We start from the raw sequence: 20,776 nt of genomic DNA, 5'->3' as shown, positions 1-20,776 counted from the left end.
TCTAGCGCGAGCAAGACTCGGACATAACTCTCGGTTAATTAGCTGTCTCATATTTATTGCGAGTTCGCAGCCTCGCTAGGACTGAGAGTATGGCTCGTTCAGGTTCTGCGAATGGAGACTCGTGGCCCGAAGCCGCGATTAATAACTCTGTAATGTGCCGTCCGCCGCGTATGGTCCATAAAAGAAATCGAAAGACAAACACATAATCTTAACCAGTATTAAGATATCGAGCTTTGCTCTACCGAGTATGACACGCGCTGCCTTACCTACAAAAATCGATTACGCTGCATCGATTCCAAAATCATGTCTCGATTCTTTCACAATTCTATTCTCTTTCACAACAATTTAGCTTTGGTTGAAGAGGGATGGAGGGGGGGGGGGGCACCAGATATAGCAAGACGATAGAAATATGAGCAATTTACACGCGAAGCGAGTTCACTGTGTGGTTGTAGAATCTCGGACTGTGAATGTATCTCCTCAACGACTAACGAATGAATATTTATCGAACGCTAACCGAATTCCAATGTTTGACTATGCTAAAATTTGACTGCCACCGTGGAGTGAAAGACGCCCAAGAAGCCGTAGAACCTTTGTTCGATCATCAGTCTGTACATTCGTTCGAGAGGTTTGGTACTGCATAGCACTGTGGGGGGGAAAAAGAAAATCAATTGAGTAATTAAGAGGAATTAATTAATCGGATCAGAATGATGAGTAAAAAGAAAAGAGAGGAGGCTCCCAGAAATGGAGCACCATCGGACAGACGCGTTTATCCTAACGAATACCCCTGTCCAGGTCGCGGAAGTTTCTCGTAAATAACGACTAATAACGAGCATAAATTGAATGAATAATGATAATTGCCGCATCAATTCGTTTTCTTTCTTCAAACTTCATGCTTTGACCGTATTTTATAGAAATACCATAGCTTAAATCACGACTTATAATTCTCGTACCTCGTGACCACCCAACGCAGAGCGTAAAGGATTATACGTTCGTTGGAACGGAATATATACCGGATCCATTCAATTCACAACATTAATCTATCCCTACCGGCGAGTGCCCTGCTAGGATCGAATGGGCCACGACTATGAAGCATCTATGCTTGGACGAACGGGGACGTAACCTACGCAACGTAGCGCCGGGACCCAGTGCTCTCTGTGATGATGCCCAATACGAGCCACGCGATGGGTGGCCTTGCTTGCAATTGAAACAAATGTCGGCTGCTTTCGATTAGCCAGTCGACCGGCCAACGAGCCAAGTTTCCCATACGTGGTCCTCGTCCTGATCTATACGTTATGTTTTATATTTGTACATTTTACTAGCCTTATGGGGCGACAAGCCGTTTTTTTTTTCAATCCAATCATTTATTGAACTATCCATTTTCGAGGACCGCGAAAGAAAATAATGACAAATTCACGAAGTCGTTTCTGCCAGGCATCAGTTCGTCGATGAATCTTTTCCTGGTACGAACTTTTTCCTTTCTTCTCAACCAGGCTAGTATTGCAAAAACGTATGAAAAATACTTCGTTTAGCCGATGGAGCTATTCGACGGTTGTTCCCACGCCGAAATCAATTCCAAAATGTAGAACAGATAGACCATCGGCGAATGGTTGAAGTTGATGATAAAAAAAAAGACGCATCAGCAGACTCCCTATAATAAATTCGTGAGAAAGAGAATGACGAATGACTTAATGAGAAGTGAGTACGATATAGGATCCAGTGCCTGCGTTAACGGACATGCGTTTCGGCATTTATACATTATTAACACGCGAATGGACGACTCCTTCGACATCAGCTGCGTTGCACTTGTTAATAAGACTGTTCTAATCCCCATCGTGCGGGGTCTATTTCGAAGGATTATATACCGGTTTAATCCTAGGTTTTAATCCTCGACAGAATGTCCCCTTAATAGTCGGTTCGTAACCATCTGCTGCGCGGACCCCGCAAGAAATATATACGTATGTATATATATCGGCTTAAAAAAGACCAATTTATATACGGATGGACCAGCGCGTCCGGATAGCTAGCAGCCGTTTCATCGAGTCGAAGAAACTCGGAGGCTAGACTCCATACGCCACGGCTATGGTTACAACGAAAATATTTTGATAGCCGTGAATCCAGTCTTTTGCCCCTATAACAGTCTTTAAAAGGGTTGGCGTAACCCTCAGACGCATTGCTATAGGTTACCGCGGACGAATAGACAGCCTAGACAAACACCGCTGATGAAATTTACGACCAACGTCATCCAGCTTCCTTTTATTCTCTTTTATCTCATTTCATTTTATTACAACGTTTTTTTCCCTCCCTCCCTCCCTCTCTCTCTCTCTCTCTCTCTCTCTATTTTACCCGGGTCTCTTACGCGAGGCGCGTTGTCATTCAATTTATTGCGCGGCAAGCTCACATTCAACATACTGCGCCGTTCCTTTCGTGTGAGTGTTCGGTTTTATGGCTCGGAAGGGGTTGGGTACCGATCGCCGAGGGTCCATGTGAAAGTTACACATTGCAGGTGCCTCCGTCCATTACCGTGACTCGGTATACACCGCGCGGGCTTCAACGTTCTAAAATGTCACCAAAGTGCGCTCATATAGACACACTTTTTAGTAGCGGCGGACGCATTGGGAACAATTACGCGGCAAAAAAATAGATGAATTGAACGAACCTTGCCAGTACGATGTATACGATTTTTGTTATTCCCAATCAGCCCCCGATTGAAAGCAGTTTGAAAATCCGTAGAGAACTTAATCTTCATTCAAATTAATGGATCAGTCGCAATACGTTGCCTGGGCGCAACAACTGCTCCAGATTTATTCGGTCGCATGGAATATCTGCAACGAATTACGAGCGTGCGAGGTTAAGGGGTGAATAATGTCGAAACTTGATAAAAAATTAATTTCGCCATAAATTATTCATTCGAAAGGGTGTTCGCAGGACTGATTTCAATTCACGAAATCGAAGCCTTCGGATGAACAATACAAAGGGGTTAATTTATGCCTCCTGCTGTAAAATTGACACTTGTACAGAAGTACAGTTGCGCACGTCGGACTTCTGGCCATAAAGCAGTGCGAACACTTAACAAAGTTCGTAAATTCTCCATGCCTGCCGTTCGTGTTCGCATAGCTTCTCCCTCGCGTACTTAAACTAATTACGACATGCGTATGCAAGGCTTCCACACGCCTCTTAATTATTAATCACCCGTGTGCTGGTCGCTTCTTCTTTTTCTTCTTCTTCTTCCTGTCCTCTTTTTGTTACACGGTTCACGAGACTTGACCCTCAATTTGTTGTAGAAGAAATATTTTTCTAGGGTAGATGAAGCCTCCGTCCGACCTTGGCTTGGTCCTATTGAAAGGTTATACACGACTTCTGGCAAATACATACACGCCATGTTCCTCGACTCCATTAAAGCAACGACAGAAGCAACCGATTTCCACCATTGGACCGAATCGATCCCGGAAAATCCGTGGAAATTTCTGTGATCCTCATTTGGACGTGATTACCTTAAAGCGTGCCAAGCCTAAACTAGAAATAACGCGTTTGTGGAACGCGTATTTCAGATATTCTAAGACACCGCTGCAGGGACGCCGGGTCCACACGAGCTCGTCTGGGACTCTGGGACTCCGGGGCACTGCGACCACCGCAGGGAGCTGTATTTACAAGGACTATACCGCTCTAATCCTTGGGCACACGCGAGGGTTAGTTGTTTCAGGACACCGGGTCCTGAGCTTCGGAACCCCGGCCATATATCCGATCAGAGCCTACCCCAAGCAGCCCGGAGCATTTTCCAAGCCGCGCGAGGCGCCCGGGGAAATACCGCGTGTGTGCCATGTGTATGCACACACGTCATTGCGGGTTGAAGGCCAGTTATTTTCCCGCTATGGACAAAGGACTGATGTGTGTAGAATGGCTTATGCAATAGCGAACCACCTGAGCACGTTATTTGCTCCGTCCTAGTCTCGTCGCGCGGTTACTTACTTGGCCTGGCTAAAAAAACTGGTACACGTTTTGTTATTTTCTTCCTTTCTTTAATATTCTTTTCTATAAAATTCGTTCTATAAAATTTCACCGTACAAGTTTTAAGGGCCGTGTTCATATCTTGAGAAAGTGTAGTAATACCGAGAAGTTTCTCATTTGAATTTTTCAATACTGTCTCCGTTTTATTACCGTGGTTAAAAATGTCTATTTCAACGTAATCAAGTGCAGATCGAAATGTGCAAACTCCCGCCTCCCGCGATCCGTTGCAGTCAAATCAAACGCCGGATGAAAAGGAATTATGGCGCGTTCTAAACTTTTGTAAATTTTTACAACTATTCAGAAATGTTCCGTTTTATTGCTAAGAAATTTTCAATCCATAATGTGATGACATTACTCACGTAGATTTTCGCAGCGTGATCACGACGGGAATACTGATTCGAGAATAACCGTTTAATATCAAATTATTGTAATATTTATCCCCGTTTCGCCTGCAGTTTACGCGTACGATTCGCACGCGCGGTATATTTATTTGCAGCGAATAAGCATAACTGCATAAAGCCCGGGTAGCGAGTCACGATAATAAACCGTTAAATCAAAGTTGACCGGCAGATTGCACACATCAGATGCACGCGTTGCCATCTGGTGTATCTGGCGTCGAGTCCGCGCGTTATACGCTGCACGAGTGTATAATAACGTGTATGGAACGCGGACGCTGTGCGTTTGACGGATTTGTAACGCATTCCGCTAATTAATTATTGCAAATTCACCGTGAAATTCCGTGACACTGTTGGGCGCAGGGAATTCGAAATTTCATCTCTTATAGCTCTGCGGTTCCCACGTCGATCCAACGAGAACCAGACGCCATGGCCCGGGGAAATTCATCGAAAAACAGCAGGTTTTAACTAAGCGCTGCCTAAACTTGGCCCTAAACTGACAGCGGCTCAACAGGCGTATAATTTTAGGTGAGAATCTCGACCCGCCGACTGCGGGGCGGAGCGTGTAACACTTCCCAGATACCTTTCCAGTTTTTCCATAACCATACACAGACACGCCGGGTTTTTCGCCTTCCCAGAAATGCGGGATCTTAGGGCGGATGGACCGCAAGGCCCAGAGTGTCGCCAAGGGTGATGGAAGGGCGGGCCGAAAATCGTCTGGCGACCAACGCTAGGACAATACTCGTCAAAATATTGTGTCATGGACAGCGCCGGCAAAAAAGAACAATTCTGTTGACTAATGGTTGAGTGACCGGTGTTTTTGCCAACGATTAATCCTGCCGAATTCCTCTTCGCAGGGGTGGGTAGAAAGGAGAGAGATAAAAGGACCCTGCCCTGCGTTATAGGTACGCAGCCAAGAGGTATGGACGTGTTTTATTGTACGTCGAGAGCAAGCCTTCGCGTTCTCGAAATTTCCGCAATGATTGTGGATTAATTTATCAGGAATGAAACAATAGAAATAAAATCAACGCAGACCTTTTTTAATTTCATATAGACCTTGAGCGAAAACGCTTCTCAACGGATAAGTAAAAAATAATACATTATGCATCGTACTTTCACAAAAACCTTTGAAAATTCATAGGCACTTCAAGGTTCATCTTATTTCAGAGCAAAGAAAATTTTCACAAAGATGTGGCCAGTATCTTTTCCGAATAAGATTGAAAAATGTTTTTCATCATTGTTAAATCGCACGAGGTATAAAAGAAAATTGACTGCTTAACGTAATCGTTGCTTTAGAGAAAAATTGTATCTAACAATGACACAACGTTACGTAAAAGAAACTTTCAGAGATCCTAAATTCGTCTGAATCATGCTTGAAGAAATTTGAAAAGTAAAAATATAAGGTATAATACATTGAAAAAGTCTAACAATAAGATCAGTCGACAGTGGGATTATCCTCTTTAAGCTCTTTACTTCTGCATCCTAGAACACAATTTGCTATTCGTCATTAGTGACCGCGAAGAAAGATGAGCGAGAGAGAGAGAGAGAGAGAAATAAGGAGAGAAAGAACCATACACGAAGATGAAAATGGAAGAACAAAGGAAGTAATTACCCATCTTAGGTAAAGCTGGCTGGTCTTCAGCGTAGTGAACGTGAATTTTGCACGTGCATGAATGAGGTGGGTACTTACTACCTACACGTAAGCACGTGCATAACAAGCACGATGATATCTTAAGGCTTTGCGAATTCCCTCGCGCTTTGGTAACCCGAGTTTTTCGAGGTAGGTATAAGACTGTTTGCACGGGATTAGCATTTTGTAGACGGAAGCGCAGCTCCATGCTTAGCAGAGCATCCGGCGAATTGCTGGCCGGAAAATTGCACTTCCGGTTCCACCGGCATATCCCGTAGGTGAAAAGGAAGGCTCTCGAGGCTCGCATCTCGCCCGACGACGACGACGACGCTCGTCATCGCAATACTATCACGGACATTCCGTCCCAACTAGGACTTTGTCCTGGCGTTCATGCAAATACCGTTAACCCGGTTCACTGCGCTTTATGCACGGCTTGCATGGACCATCGACAAAGAAGCTGCTACAGTTGGTCCGAAATTCGCCTGCATTCAAATGAACCTCGAGCTCGAACGAGCAACTTTGGCTGGCTCCGTCGACTCTCTGGTTTATAGGATTCGAAGTGACACACCGACGCCTCCGTCACGCCCACGTCCCACTGGGTTCGGAAACCCGAATCTATACCTGTGTAGGTTTATACGCTCAACCACCGGAGATCAAATTCCTGAATCAGTTCCCTCCGGAGGTAGTTCTAACCTCTTGCATCGGCCGAATGTATCTGGAATGCCTTCCAGAGATTTTCAAAACTGTACTAAGTTTTTGTTTTCGGACTTTGACACAGTTCAACGTACATCGACAAGCTTTATACTTGAGAAGTACGTTGCTTTTGAAAAAAGAACCTCGCGTTATGATTTATGCAAAAGTAGAAACAGCGCGTGTATATTTTCGTCGAACAAACGTCGTAATTTACTTTTTAAATAACAAATGTGTCGAGAGATTTACATTTGAATTAGATCTGAATTTAGAGCTTCAGTTTGGCGCTTTGCGAAGGTGAGAATGCGCAGACACGAGGGTGAAATAATTGATGATAACTACGTGAGTAATTCCCGCTTTCTGCGTTCTTGCGGGAAATGTCACAGGCGGTATATTTCTACGCCGTTGCGAAACCAATCCACTCAGAGCAATCATTTTGGCAAGCTATCAGATTTCACTAGGAAACGAGTGCATATACAGTCGTGATGCGTGACAGGTCATTTGTAAGGCCGAAATGTCAGTATTTAATATTTTCCGAAAGATATCTTTGGAAAATCAAAAATCCATGCATTCAAGAACCTCCTGCTAAGCTACATGACGTTTTCGGAGAAGTAAAAGGTTGTTGAGTAATAAAAACAGACATAGAGATATTGCCAAGCAATAGAAGATAATCGCGTGAAGCAGTTGATGCTCTTCAAAATTTAAAACAATTTCGAAAATCGAGAAAACCGTGATTCACGTCTCCCCGCAAAATCTCGTCGAATCGTGAGACTGTCAATGCCAATGCGTAAAAGCCTAACTGCGCCTGATCGTCAAGTTTTCCAGGCGTCTAAAAATTGAATCTCGCATCTATTATTCACGTAGGGTAGAATAGCAACTGTGTGCGGAGAAAGGAGGCATTTCCTCCAAATGTAATGCAGCAGACGTACCACGAACGATACATTGCGAGGTGTAAATATCTCACATATGCCTATGCATGTAGAAAAAGGACTGGTGTAACGCGTTCTTCGGTATACAGACACGTCGTACCCGTCAAGTGGGAAGCCGTCGAGTTTTTCCTCAGCTGTTGGATGCATCAATGCCCCACTTCTCCACGAGTATCAACATCCTCCCGGCATCGCGGGATGCACCAACCCTCGGAATGACACTCGGCATTTACCGGCAATAATAGACAGATGTTAGACGTGTGTTTCTTGACGGACGGGGTCAGTTGGAAGGAGGACGTGTTTCCTCCGAGATCATCGACACGGCAAGGACCAACTAACCTAACAAGCCGACTGCGGCACGTGCTCTCCTCATATATTGGGATCGTCCTTGGGTGTCACCACCCCATCCTGGATGTCCTGGGTAGCGGCTAAATTCCTTTGATCCCCACGTCCTAAAATAATTGATCCTTGTCTGACGCTACAAGGGGTGTAACACTCGATAAAAGGATGAGCGAACGTATTTGGGGTATGCATGTAAGACCGATGTGTTATACCCTGATTGAAATCACCGTGTCTCTTTTCACCTCCATCCCCGCTCTTCTCCCCTTTGCAATGTTGTTCATATCGTTTTACACCGGTAACCTGTGATGGGAAAGTGCACAACAATGAGTCAAAGTAACATACTTCAGGAAAGAACAGTACTTGCTAAATTCACCGAAGAAGAATACTGCGGATTTTATGAGTTGCTCCATCTTGGATACCCGAGGGGCAAATATCTCGATTCCGGTATTTTCGTGTGGTATTTGCTGTATCACGTTCGTCGTGATAAATTCGCTCATCCTGATCAAATTGCATACAAGCTGCAGGTGTTCGTTCATCCGATGGTAATACGGAGAGAAAATCTCCGAGGCACCCGGACAATGAAATCATTGTGGGAACGTCTTTGGAAGAGCTGAAATATTTGGACACCCGTTGAGTATTCTGAATGGAGGCCATCGGCCATAACGTTGGTAATAATCCTCCAAACTGCAGCGTAGCATTGAATGAAATTGTGAGGCATCTACGGTTCGAGTTTGTGATTTTCACACGGAGTTACAAAGAAATATCTTGCCAAAGGTTATAAACCCAGACCTAATATTCTCCCTTCGTTGAACCTGGGAGTCTATGAAATCTGGAAAAAGCGGTGACTGTTGCAGCTTTTCAAAGTTTTGAAATAATACGCTCGGATCTTTATCCAGTCGGGCGAAGACTAGATTTCCTGAATTTTTGCACCGCTCGAATGCTGAACGCGAATTTGAAAAGTTTTCAACCCCCACGAAACGACAGCGAAGACCGGGATTTAACTTTTAGTTTGGCCCCAATTTTGTTGCGGTCTCGTTTTAGCCAACGACCAAGTCTTGAACTAAAGACGATTACGCGAATTCTTGCCCAGTAAGCTACGACAATACTTCAGCCGGCATATATATATATACACATTTCGCCTTACAGTTATTCATCTGCCCGCAAAGTTGTAAAGGCGCGGAAGTTGGGATGGAAAATCATGCCAGATTAGCGAGTGAATTCCCGTTGATTTCAACAACAGACTTTCTCGCTGCAGGAGTTTTAGGACTTTAATTTGAATACAAGGTGCGACACAATGAGGCAAATGTATCGGCAGTATTGTTTCAATATCATTAAGACCAGATGAAAACGCAAACTTGCACTGAAACATGAAACCTACACAAAAAATGGCAGAACATCTGTTCGTCGACAGATCGTAATTACGTGCAGAGGATTTGAATGGCGCGCGGTCATATCGTATCAAATAAATCTCGTGGACGAAGGCATGCTTTACAGGAGAAGAATTGATGTTGCTATTGGGCTTTTTTGTGAAAACCGCACAATGGTCCGGTAATTAATACTCGTCGTGCAAATAAAAAAGAGCTGCAGGCGAAGTGAGCTGAAATAACCGACGCCTATAACGGAGCGTGTGTAATAATCTAGACTGAATTTCGAATCTCTTCGCCAAATCGGGTCCGCAATGCTTCCTTCGTACCGAATAACGAGGCCAACGATGTCCAAACAATAGAGCTTGTCGCGTCATGCAGGGTGGCGTTGTTCTACCATCAGAGTTGGGTAATTAGTCGCCGCAGCCTAAATTCACCGTACATCCAACCGTATGGCGGAGTTTGTAATTAACGGTTGAAGAATATACCAATCGAGCATTAAACGACCTTTAGCGTGACAAAAGGGAGGATGTTAAAACAGTTACCAGTTAATGGACCGTAGGACCCCGACCACGGCCGCACATCTGTTCAAGTATTTAGATTCCGAGTCCTTTACATCCTGTCCCGACATAAGTAGTAGGCGAATCACACCGAAGGACCAAGCCGCTGCACCACTCTCGAATCAACTTATTGATAACGGCGTTTGCAGATCGCGGAGTGAAGAACAGACTCGCCTCTTCTCTTCCTGCATACGGACGCATTAACGATATCGAGAAAGTTACGATCTTATCGCGCCACTCGTATTTCTTCCATTATAATAGCTCAGTGATAAAGAAATAACAACTCAAACTTGGCTCGGATTGACTTTTGTGAACGTCTATCAACGTCACCAAAGGCACTGGTATAACATACCTACTTACTCCGCTCCGCTCGAACTTTCGTAATATCACAAGACGTGGTATGTAAAATAGAGTATCTCGGAGCTAAGGCAACTTGTAATAAGGTTTGTGTAATACGCTGCAGCGATGTCGAGGCGTGTCTGTGTTTGTTTGTACAAAATTAATCTCGCGTTCAGTGCGATGCCCCGGTTTTATACATGTCAATTCGAACAGCTAAAACGTACTCTACTTATCCGTTAACAAGGAGACCAATGCTCTTGATTGATGGCTACTTAACGATGTAGAAAATTGAGAATTCGGTACAGCTTATAACAATTATATTAGATACAGGATGCATCTGTGCTTTCATTCACCAAAACGGTCTTACGGAATTGAATAATAACGTCGATAAAAATTCCTCGCATTGAAACTCGTGTCTCGTGTTGCTGCAAGATGTGTGCGTGTATACGAGTACATGATCCCCATGGGTGATCCCATGGGGGCTGCGAGGCGATGAAGATTATACGTGTTGAATAATAGAGCACATTTATTATCGGATAACGCAATATTTGCAGTGGGTGTAAAGACAGAGAGAGAGAGAGAGAAAGAGAAAGGTAGATGATTAACTGTACGTTGCGGTATTTAAATAAGGGCACAAGCCATTAATTGCTCCGAATACCGCCGAGGGACCCGCAACATCGGAATAACATCGATAGATTCCATCGGGTTCGACGTATAATTTACGAGGTAAGCAAAGGCAGCTACATAACGAGAGTATAGTGAGATTAAAATTCGAAACTAATCCACTGTGAAATTCGTATCAATTTGCTTATAGAGCGAATTCTTGTACAATTCGACCACAAATCCATATCCGCACAAGGCGGCAGCTCGTATGCATTTGCCCAACTAAATATATCGGATTCTTAAAGGCTACACGTGCATCGCCCAATGGACGCCCATGGGACGTCATCCGAGGAGGCCCATGGGACCCTCGTAAAGATGGGGGTGCATTGTGACGGGGGCACAGAATAGTTTCGAGATTGGCTTGTGGCCAGTGGTTTGTACTTTGCTGACGCCCTTTTCTGTTCGCTCTCGCTCCGCGGCTCTGCAGCAAGGTTTTAATGACGCGTTACCCACAATGCTGCACCCTGGAGCTTTCCAGAGAGCGTCGGACTGAATAGGTTCTTGATTAGCTAGTTTTGCCCGATTCGTTACCCCCGACTATACAGAATTAAAATGTGATAAATACCGCTTAATGGTTTTCAATTCGCTACCATAATCGTGCGCTGCACGCACTTGGCACAGCTTACTGCATATCCACTTTTTGTCCGCCATTCGGCGATGCTGCACACCTCGAATCCGCACGATTAATCCCGTCGGCTTACCGTATCGTTGGACTCATCCTGTCAACCATTGATAAAGGACGTACCACCGCAGTGCTGAATTGGAGCAATTGATGTACTCTCGGATTCTCTCATTCTCATCGTCCCACCTTTTCTCTCCTTTTATATTCGATAGTAATAACAGATTGTCAAGCTCTCTCCCGCAAACGTTTCACTATGGCAAACATTGAGACGTACATACGCGAACGAACAATGTAATTTGCAAATCTTCGATTCCTTTCCCTGTCAGTCGGCGAAATTCTCGACTCCTACAGTCCGATCATTACCCACGGTGCTCTTTGTTTCAATCTTCCGATCAGATAAGCCCATTCGTACGTGCACATTTGCATTTCGTGATCAGACACAAGTAGCCCGGAGGGCGGTACAGACGGCGGCGCCATATGTGTGATAGCCCAGGCCTGAATAAGCCCGAAGAACTTCGCTCTACTGGCGAACGCGAACATTGTTTACGGATGTGTTTAATTAGCCTTCACTTTTATCTCCCTGCACCGTTCCGGAGTTGCTAAAGTCGCTACGATTCTTATACGTACAAAGCGACGAGCCACGCACTCGTGTTTGTCAAACGGAAATGAGTTCAATGAAACTGTTTCGATAATATTGACAGAATACGACGAGCTTATCAAACGTGTACCTTATTAATATACGTTTCCCAGTCGAAAATGCATCATCTGTTCTCCCGAAAAAAGCCACGCACACTTCGGATTTCTGAAGCACGTGCTCGGCAGTTTCTTCTTCTTGAATCAGTAATTGACCGGAGTAATTTTCAGAATGCACTCTGAGAACTGACACATGTTTTTTCCTTCAACTGAAATAATGAGAGGTTCGAAAGATGTGGCTGGAAATTTGCCATCAGAAATCTGAGCGTAGCCTCAGGGAGCTCAGGGAATTGCATAGATCCGAGCTTCCATTCACTTCTTTGCCGGCCTTTGTACCATAGCAGCTGTTTTATGCATACATTCCGGATAATTAGCGGGATATGAATCTGTTTCATGTTATTCATACACGTCGTGGGATGTTTACCGTGCCTGACATGTACTCTGAATGGGAATATAACACACCCTCTGCATCAAATGTATGCCACGTCTACGCGTCAACACTGTGCACACATATTCGCGGATACGTATGGCCCCAGAGACGTCGTATGTGGGTATACACCCACCGCTTCGAAAGGTGTATTGTGCCAAAAGTCTAGTATGAAAACAGCTTTGCAAACCACCGTCAAGTTGCCAAGGGGTTCTAGAGAGTAGGGCAACATTTCGGAAACTGAATAGATCTTGAAAACGTTTCTTGTTTGCCGAAGAGAATGCTGTCGCAAGATTATTAGTTGGTAAAAAATTGTATCAGAGAAACACTTCCAGTCCTGTATAAAAAATTTCCCGAGTCTTTCAACCTGCAGGCGTATATCCCTTAATAACCAGCTCAGCATCAAGTCGTAAAATATTGTTATTTCTGCGGATAGCGCCAGTGGTATTGCAACTTATCTCGGAAAGTGGGTGCCGAGTGGTATGTTTTTATGCCACTTATTTTTGTTATTTTTCTTCTGTTTTTTTTTTTTTTGTCACGGAAATGTAATATCGGACGTGACCAATCATGGACCGTCGTATTATCTGTGTAATTAGATCAGCGAGGAGTCTCGCTCTTCCAGCTCCGACTTTGGTCCAATTTTTGCCCCTGGATGATCGCCAAGTGGATATGCCCGGCGGAGTGGAAACATCCGAAGCAAGATCCGAATTCGGTGCTTTTGCAAAGTGCGCACATCCTTCAATAAGCCGCCTAACCTAAGCTGGTGGCGGAGGCAGACAGTGTGGTAGAGTCCGGGTGCAGGACTCGACTCGTTATTTCGAAAATATGCAAACGATCGCGAACGTGTCTCGTTCGAATGCTGAACAAGGGTTTTTTCCCCGACCAAATAACCCGCGGCTCGAGAAAGGAAACATGGCGCAATGTCATGGCCGCCAGGATTTACAGATGTCAACTGTTTTTGTAGCGGCAGCTGCGTGGGGTGGAACGTGCCCCGCACGCACACGCACCCACAAAACCGGGGGCTGAGTTTCGCACATGACGTTACATGGTCCCGTGTATCGAGTTACTTCGCATGAACACTCTCCGATTCGGTGTCGGATGTATCGGACACGATTCCTGAAATTATTGACGATTCCCTACGTCCGATTCCAAGGTCCGATGTTAACGAATCAATGAACGCAGAATTACCTGGAATTATCGTTAACTAACGTCATATTCCAATTTCTCGTCAATATTCATCCGAGAACACCGAAGATAATAATTATTGCATTCTCAGTGTCGTGGAACAGCACATAACTTCAACGGTCAGCGGTCGTTACCGAGTCTACAACTTCCGTTATTTTTATTATTCAACCCGGCACCTCTTACTCGGAATTGTCATTTATGGGGAAAACCTGTCACTTCCCTTCGACGCAGCGATAAACTTTGAGTGTGAGAAAAAATTCTTGACGATCTTAAACGCGTTTCGTACACGTTGAAAAAAGCAAGGCTGAACGAATAAGATTGTTTTTGAATATGAATTCGTGAGCCATAATTAGCATCGAAACACAACTTTATCGAACAATGCAGATAATTAAAGCAATTGAAACCTTCCGTCGAATCGAACAACTCTCAAGTCTCAATCGAGTACCGATAAATACCTACTCCGTACAAGAATCTGGCTCGGTTCGACTGTCCGTCCAGTCAATTAGCGTATTTCTGCAACCGATAAGATCGCAGAGGAAGCCAATTGAAAAAGTTTAGTTAATTAAAGCGGATTAGACCAGCTTAGCATCCACTTGGCGGATCAGCGGAGAGTCTTCGTTTGGCGAGTGAATTTCCCTTTGATATCGGAGACTCCCCCCGCCCCTCTGCTCTGTTTCTCGTCCGCTTTATGTCCCGAAGTCCGTCGAGAGAAAATATATAAGCAATTTGATATTTAATTAGAGCTGATGCTGCTGTGACAGCCGATTAGGGAAGGTTTGGAGAAATCATAGGTTTGGCCGTATTGTTCCATGCGAGATTTTCCCTGCAGGCTGATTGGCAGGATCGTTGGGATTAGTGTCACGTAGATCTATGGGGGCTGCGCTAAGGGGACTCGCGAAAGTTGATCGCAGAATGCTCTTGATAAAATTACAGAATGGCGCCACATTCGCAGTCATATTCAATTACCATACCACGATGGTTTTCGAGTTCCTTACTCAAGATGAAAAGGACCGCTCACATACATGCGTAAACCGTACAGTTTCTATGGTTAACGAACATCACGTGCTTCGCTACTAATTATTTCGGCATACAGGGTAATTAAGCCACCCTTGAAAAAGCTGTCGACACGAGGACTGAACAAGAAGAGACCGAAAGTGACCCGAGATTTTTCTCTTTGAGATCGAGACCCTTGCAGGACCAGTTTCTCTTTGTTTCAAGCACGCGACAACTGGCTCTTTTCAACTCCTTTCGCACTCACCTCCATTTTTCGTGTAATCCCAAAATGGGTTGAGACTTCTTCACGTTCACTCGCGACCATGGATCTAATCGTAAGCTGAAATTAACCTCGTGCAAAATATAAAAGGCTCGCCTTTGGCTCACCGCTGTGAGATCCGAAAATGGGGGTTGATTGAAGTCTGAGTGATTTTCCCCTTTATCTTTGGCTGCCGGGTATAATGTGTCACTCAAAAAAGTTGCGTGCTTCGTGATGTATAAGGGTTAGGCTTCTTCGAAGCGTGTCTTGAGATGATGGTATAGGGGAAAGAGGTAACGAAGGGCGCTTGTTCCCTGGGTCAAACGCACGAAACAGCGTATATTAGTCACTCCGTGAGTGTATCCTGCCACATAGCCCGCCTCTTCCTATTTGTCCGGTAAATCTGACCCAGATGTCCGAGAAACACGAAACCCCGATTTGTCAGGGATAGAATTAGTCCTACTCTAGATGGTAAGCACATTTTTCCAACAAAACTTCGGAATGCTAAAGACAAGCCAAGAGCCCAACACATGATTACGCGTATCGTGTGACCTGAACTGAATTCAAAAAACCGCGTAAAAAGCATCGAGAAAACTGTAAAAAATTTCAGTCTGCGGTACAATGCACATTTCTTACCGTAGAGTGAAAACCGTTGCTAGAAACCGACTAAAGCGAATCGCGTTAGGAAATCGTGATCCGTTCCTTCGTTAACTCTCGTGTAAAATTTTGAAACAGCAACGCACCATGATTGAACAAAGAGAATGAACATTGCACGGAATGAGAGGGAGAAAATGAACGGTAAAGAATACAAACCGCAGTATGATGAAAGTTCGTACGAATAGAAAAACTTCTACGACTCGCACTCGAGAAACCTGAAGACGTAATTTGACCCTCAACTTTTGACCAGAGCTGATACTTCACCGTCTTCAGCTTGGGGTTCAACGTACATTCGATTTGCGGGTACGTATGGGAAAGCATGGGTTCAGTTAGCGAGTCATTTGAATAGCGAAACTTTTTCTTCCGTTCAACATTAAGCTCGACTAACTATTCGACCCTGCCGATTCGATCCTGTTAAACCACGGCTTCAGCTTTTACTTTTTACATATGCGCAACTCTCTTGCCGAATGTGATGTAAAAATTTTCTACATCCGCATCGTATCCACTTTTTGGACTTCACCCTCGATAACACGCACAATCCAGATCGCCATTGGTCCAGTGTGAACGAGAAGGGGCTGCTACCTGCTACATGCTCATCGAAATATGATTGAAATGTGGTAAACAAGTTTCACACTTCACTAATTTCCAATTCGCGAAATATTGATACTGACGATATCATCCGTACGACTCTTCGAGCGTACGTTGTTGACTCTCTGATCGGATGTTGAGGGTTTCGCAGCGTTTGACATTTTTTGAAAGTCGTTTTTATTCCATCTACTCAGCGTAATGGCGAACTTGTGGTGTCGAGATAATTTGTTGATAAAATTCAAATAAAGAGACAATGAAAGTTCCTAGCTCGCATAAACTTCTTCTCCGAGAGTAATCCTGATGAATTTCTGAAGTTAAAACAATTCATCGAAGATTCCAATACAGAAAATCTTGTGATCAAGTTTCTGAAAACCATCGTCACTTGGAAACTCTCGCTGCTTGGGCAATTCTGATGATTTTTTGTGATCAAATACTTCTTCGAAATATTACGAACAAAATTACAAATAGGCTGGTAATTCGGAAACTATCTCTTCCAGAGCGATTCTGATTAATTTTGTAATTTCAGTTTCTAACCATATAAAAATAAGATCAATGGCCAAAAGCAACAGAAAAGAGGATAGAGAGGCTCGAGGTGGGTAAAAGGACATTGAGTCTGGAATCTTGTCGCGGTTTTTACCTTGACTACCGAATCCTGGTCACGTCGCTCGTCGTGATTCTCAATTAACGACAACAAGACACCGCGCTGGTCACCCCGAGACACGTACTAGAACAAGAATAAAAAATAAACGGAGTTCCCGGCTTCTCCACCTTCGCTTCATCCTTCCCTCTTCCCCTCTACCATCCGTATTGACCAGAGGAAATGCCAAAGCCCGAAGAGAGTAAAAAGAAAACATTCCACGGTCCAGCCCGTTGACATTTCGGCGAGGAGGCGTCGCAGCGTTGCAGCTTGCCTTGCGGCGTGTGAGGAATCAAGTGGACCGGACAACGAAGAGGTCGTTGAAAAGCTTAGCGAGGTGAGTCGCACTTGAAAATATACAGTACGATCATGAAACCTCAAGAGGTTCAACGATTTGCCGAAGCTCTGAAGAGGCGTAGACTTAGAAGAAGAGTGTTTTCGAAAAGGCATAGAAAACAGACAGTCTACGGTCAAAATCTCCTACAGCATAGCTCAATCATCGGTACATCGAATGTATTCATGTATGCGAGTATAGAAGGCGCTTCGACAGTTCTTCAATATCGAGAATTCGTTAGTGCACTCAACTCTCTGTTCGTGCCAATCTTGATCAACGAACATTCAGGAACACAAATATATCGACATTCAGGCGAAATAATATAGGTACTAGATATTTTACAATCTGGTCAAGTATCCAACAACCATGATCAACGCTTGAAATTTCTAATCAATATTCATCTAAAAACGTGGAAAAAGAAGAACCTACAATTACGGACCAGAAGTTGGAGAGACAAATATTTCATTCCATGCCACGTTCCCCCCCAAGCACTGGCCCAATTTCAGGCCAGGTTTAAATGACTGCGTAATTGCCTAGCCCAATGAAACGAGCCGAATTGGGTATCGTTACACAGTTGAACGCACAGCCAGGAAACACGTGTACCGTTGTCGTCTGACTTTTTACCCGGAATTTTGTGCTTTATAGTCACACGGTTTAATGCGGTTCTGATTTTCCCCGAAAAATCTTCTCCCTGCATCAGCTCTCTTTAGATTATTTTTGGAACAGTCGTACAACCCGTCGTCAGCCGCCCGGAAACAGGGTCGATATTAGTAATCGTTTGTATCGCCAATCGTTTCAGGATATTGTTAGAACTTTCACTCAGGGTAAGAATCTAATCGTATCCGAGTATAAAATAACCCAAAGGGGGATTATAAATCGTATAGCTAAAAGAGTTGAAATTGCCTACTCTTAAATTATCATGAAAATCCCAGCATCCAAGCCAGGATTGCGTAATTGTGACCATCGAAACAACAAAACCCATGAAAGCGCTATCAGTGTATTTCTGGGCGGCTTCCGGTTATTCAGGAAGGGAAGCTTGCGATTGTTTAGTCAGTCGCACCATTTCCGGTTTCATCGCATCCACCTATAACTCCATACAACTCAATGCCACGGACGTTGGGGGGCGACGCTGAGGCTCGATGCCGCAACCCGTGTGTACCGGCCTTTAATTTATTTCCGATAGAGTCAATTATCGGCAACTCAACTCCATCCTGTATAATGTTCATTAAAGGGTATTAATGATCCGTACTAGCTCACCTGTGACGCGATACCTCTTCAACTACGTCACGGGCATCGCGATCCCACTAATGAAGCCGAATAAATCGGGTGAGAGACTATTTTCTACTCTTAGAAGTAGTAGAAGTGGTAGTAGACAAGTTTAAAATCAGCGATATATCGGTGAAGTTTTTTCGCTATCAACTCTGCTGCCTGCAGAAGAAGATCGCCTACCTTCATCGTTTGATCCTAGGTCTCGAGGATACTTCGCCCGCGGCCTTCAATTTCTTGTCTTAGTCAGAGGCGCGGTGGGTCCATTGTATTTTCACGCAGACACGCGGCTCCTCGTATTCTTAGAAACTAGGAAATTAAAAGCGTGCTCTTTGATGTGGTATTGCTCCGATACCTATATCCTGCGGTATTTATATTGAACCGCGGAGAAAACTTTGAAGTTAGTACAAATTAATGCCAAACGCAGCATTCTTTGTGGTTGCTCGTTTCTTCCGGACTCCACTCGAAATCGAAGCCAAAAAGCCAAAAGGTTGAATTGAAACTCGGACCGTGGGCCTCGGGCACCCCTGGTTCTGAGGGAAATTCATTTCGTTTAGATCGCTTACGGAAAAGCTCCGTTGGGGAATCACCCGAGTTTACTAAATATCTTCTCATTACAAAACGAAATTTATAACCCGCCGTATAAAAGAGAGGATTTGACAGCGCGTTTCAGGCGACTATCGATTTTATTATAGGAGAAATAATCTTCCGAGCTTGTGATGCTGCTTTTATCACTAATGCATTATGCCACGGGGGTCACCTACTCGTGTAGATCTTAACAAATCATGTCTACTCGGTGCATTACGGTTCTGGCTCAAGTGGTCTGGAGAAATTTATCAGTAAAGTAACAGCCGAGGAGGTCGAACCAATAATTCTCGGTAAATGTGAACGCTGGCTCTCTGCCAGTACCAAGACCTCCGCTGGACGTGTCTCTGCGTTTGTTTCGCAATCAGCCGATGCGACGGGAGTAATTGTCACAGAGGTGTTTCGGTTCGCCTCGCATTTCACCGGCCAAACACCTCGAGGAAACAATTTTTCGGCAAGGACTGAGGCGTCAAACGAAACGAACGTTGATCAATTCGACTTGCTGCCACCGCGTACAAGCGATAGACGAAATTCTATCTTTCCATCGTTTCATCTGTGTCCTCTTCGTTTTTCTATCGCCCTCACTCACGTCGAATCATCCGCACTTTAACCCCCGTCACATCGGTTACGGTGGTCTGACCTTTGGGTACTAAAGATTCGTGGGTTAAACTCCGTCGGATTTGAAATTGAAAGACAGTCTTTTGGCCGTCAAAGCTGGTAAACCGATAGATGTGAGCCCTGAATTTGATACACTCGTAAGCGTCAGAGGATGAATTTAAGACGACGTTTGCTGGTGGGCTTTGAGGTCTCGGAGTCCGCGGTCTGCTCGACATCTGTTTCTCTTGGTGTAACGTAGCGGCGTCGGTGCATCCAGTGGCGACTAATAATAAGGCTTGAGTGCAAAAATGCGCCCGCAGGAGGGGGGGAACGGCTATGAGATAAACCCGTGGCTGATGACAGTGGAAGATCGTGACGAATAGCTACCATCTGCGGATGAAGATACAGGGTCGTAAAGGATCCTCCGAGGATCCACCTAAAACACTCGAGACTCCCGTCGAGAGTGCGAGGAGTTTGTCACACGGGTCAACATTGCTGCTAACTAACTCGGTATGTCGTCGCTTTAATTACCGAGATACTCTTAATTACGCGCCAATAAATCTGTTGAATTTATCACGGTTTATTTTCTCCCACCCAAAAACCAGACGCAAGAACACGGGTGAGAAATTTGAGCGTAGTAAATACCAGCTTCGCTTCTTCCTATATATACACTCGTCTGTACTCACTCGAATCGGCCATGTGCAGGAATCGAGTTACTCCGAAGCTACTTCCGCAGTCACGGTTCGATTCATTCGGATGAAAAGATCGGTATCGTATTCTAATCGATTAAATTCCGTAAAAATCTCGGCGGAAGTCAGCGGAAATGGCCGATAATGATATCGTTAACCCGGACACGTGGCTTAACTGTCCGTAACCGACATGCATACGTCATATATTCTTGTTCAGGAATGCACGGCTGCAAGGAGAGGCGCTTACGCGCTCTCGTTATGAGCGTACCGGACTCGGCGTCGAGCCGTTATATCAGCGTAAGGGACTTTCTGACAAGCCAATTTGTTGTT

General features: G+C 44.6%; 1 protein-coding gene across 1 annotated transcript in view; it reads right to left on the bottom strand.

Annotated features, from left to right (window-relative positions):
• LOC107219892 (cuticle protein 19.8) overlaps positions 1-20,776 on the bottom strand; it is a 230,372-nt gene that overhangs the window by 195,512 nt on the left and 14,084 nt on the right. Inside the window, exon 2 of the mRNA XM_046736317.1 lies at positions 17,038-17,041. The gene's annotated coding sequence lies outside the window, so the exon portion shown is untranslated. The remainder of the gene's footprint in view (positions 1-17,037; positions 17,042-20,776) is intronic.

This window comes from Neodiprion lecontei, chromosome 4 (genome assembly GCF_021901455.1).
Source record: "Neodiprion lecontei isolate iyNeoLeco1 chromosome 4, iyNeoLeco1.1, whole genome shotgun sequence".
Taxonomy (NCBI): domain Eukaryota; kingdom Metazoa; phylum Arthropoda; class Insecta; order Hymenoptera; family Diprionidae; genus Neodiprion; species Neodiprion lecontei.
Note: the sequence above shows the minus strand (reverse complement) of the source record. Positions and strands in the feature narration are given on the sequence as shown.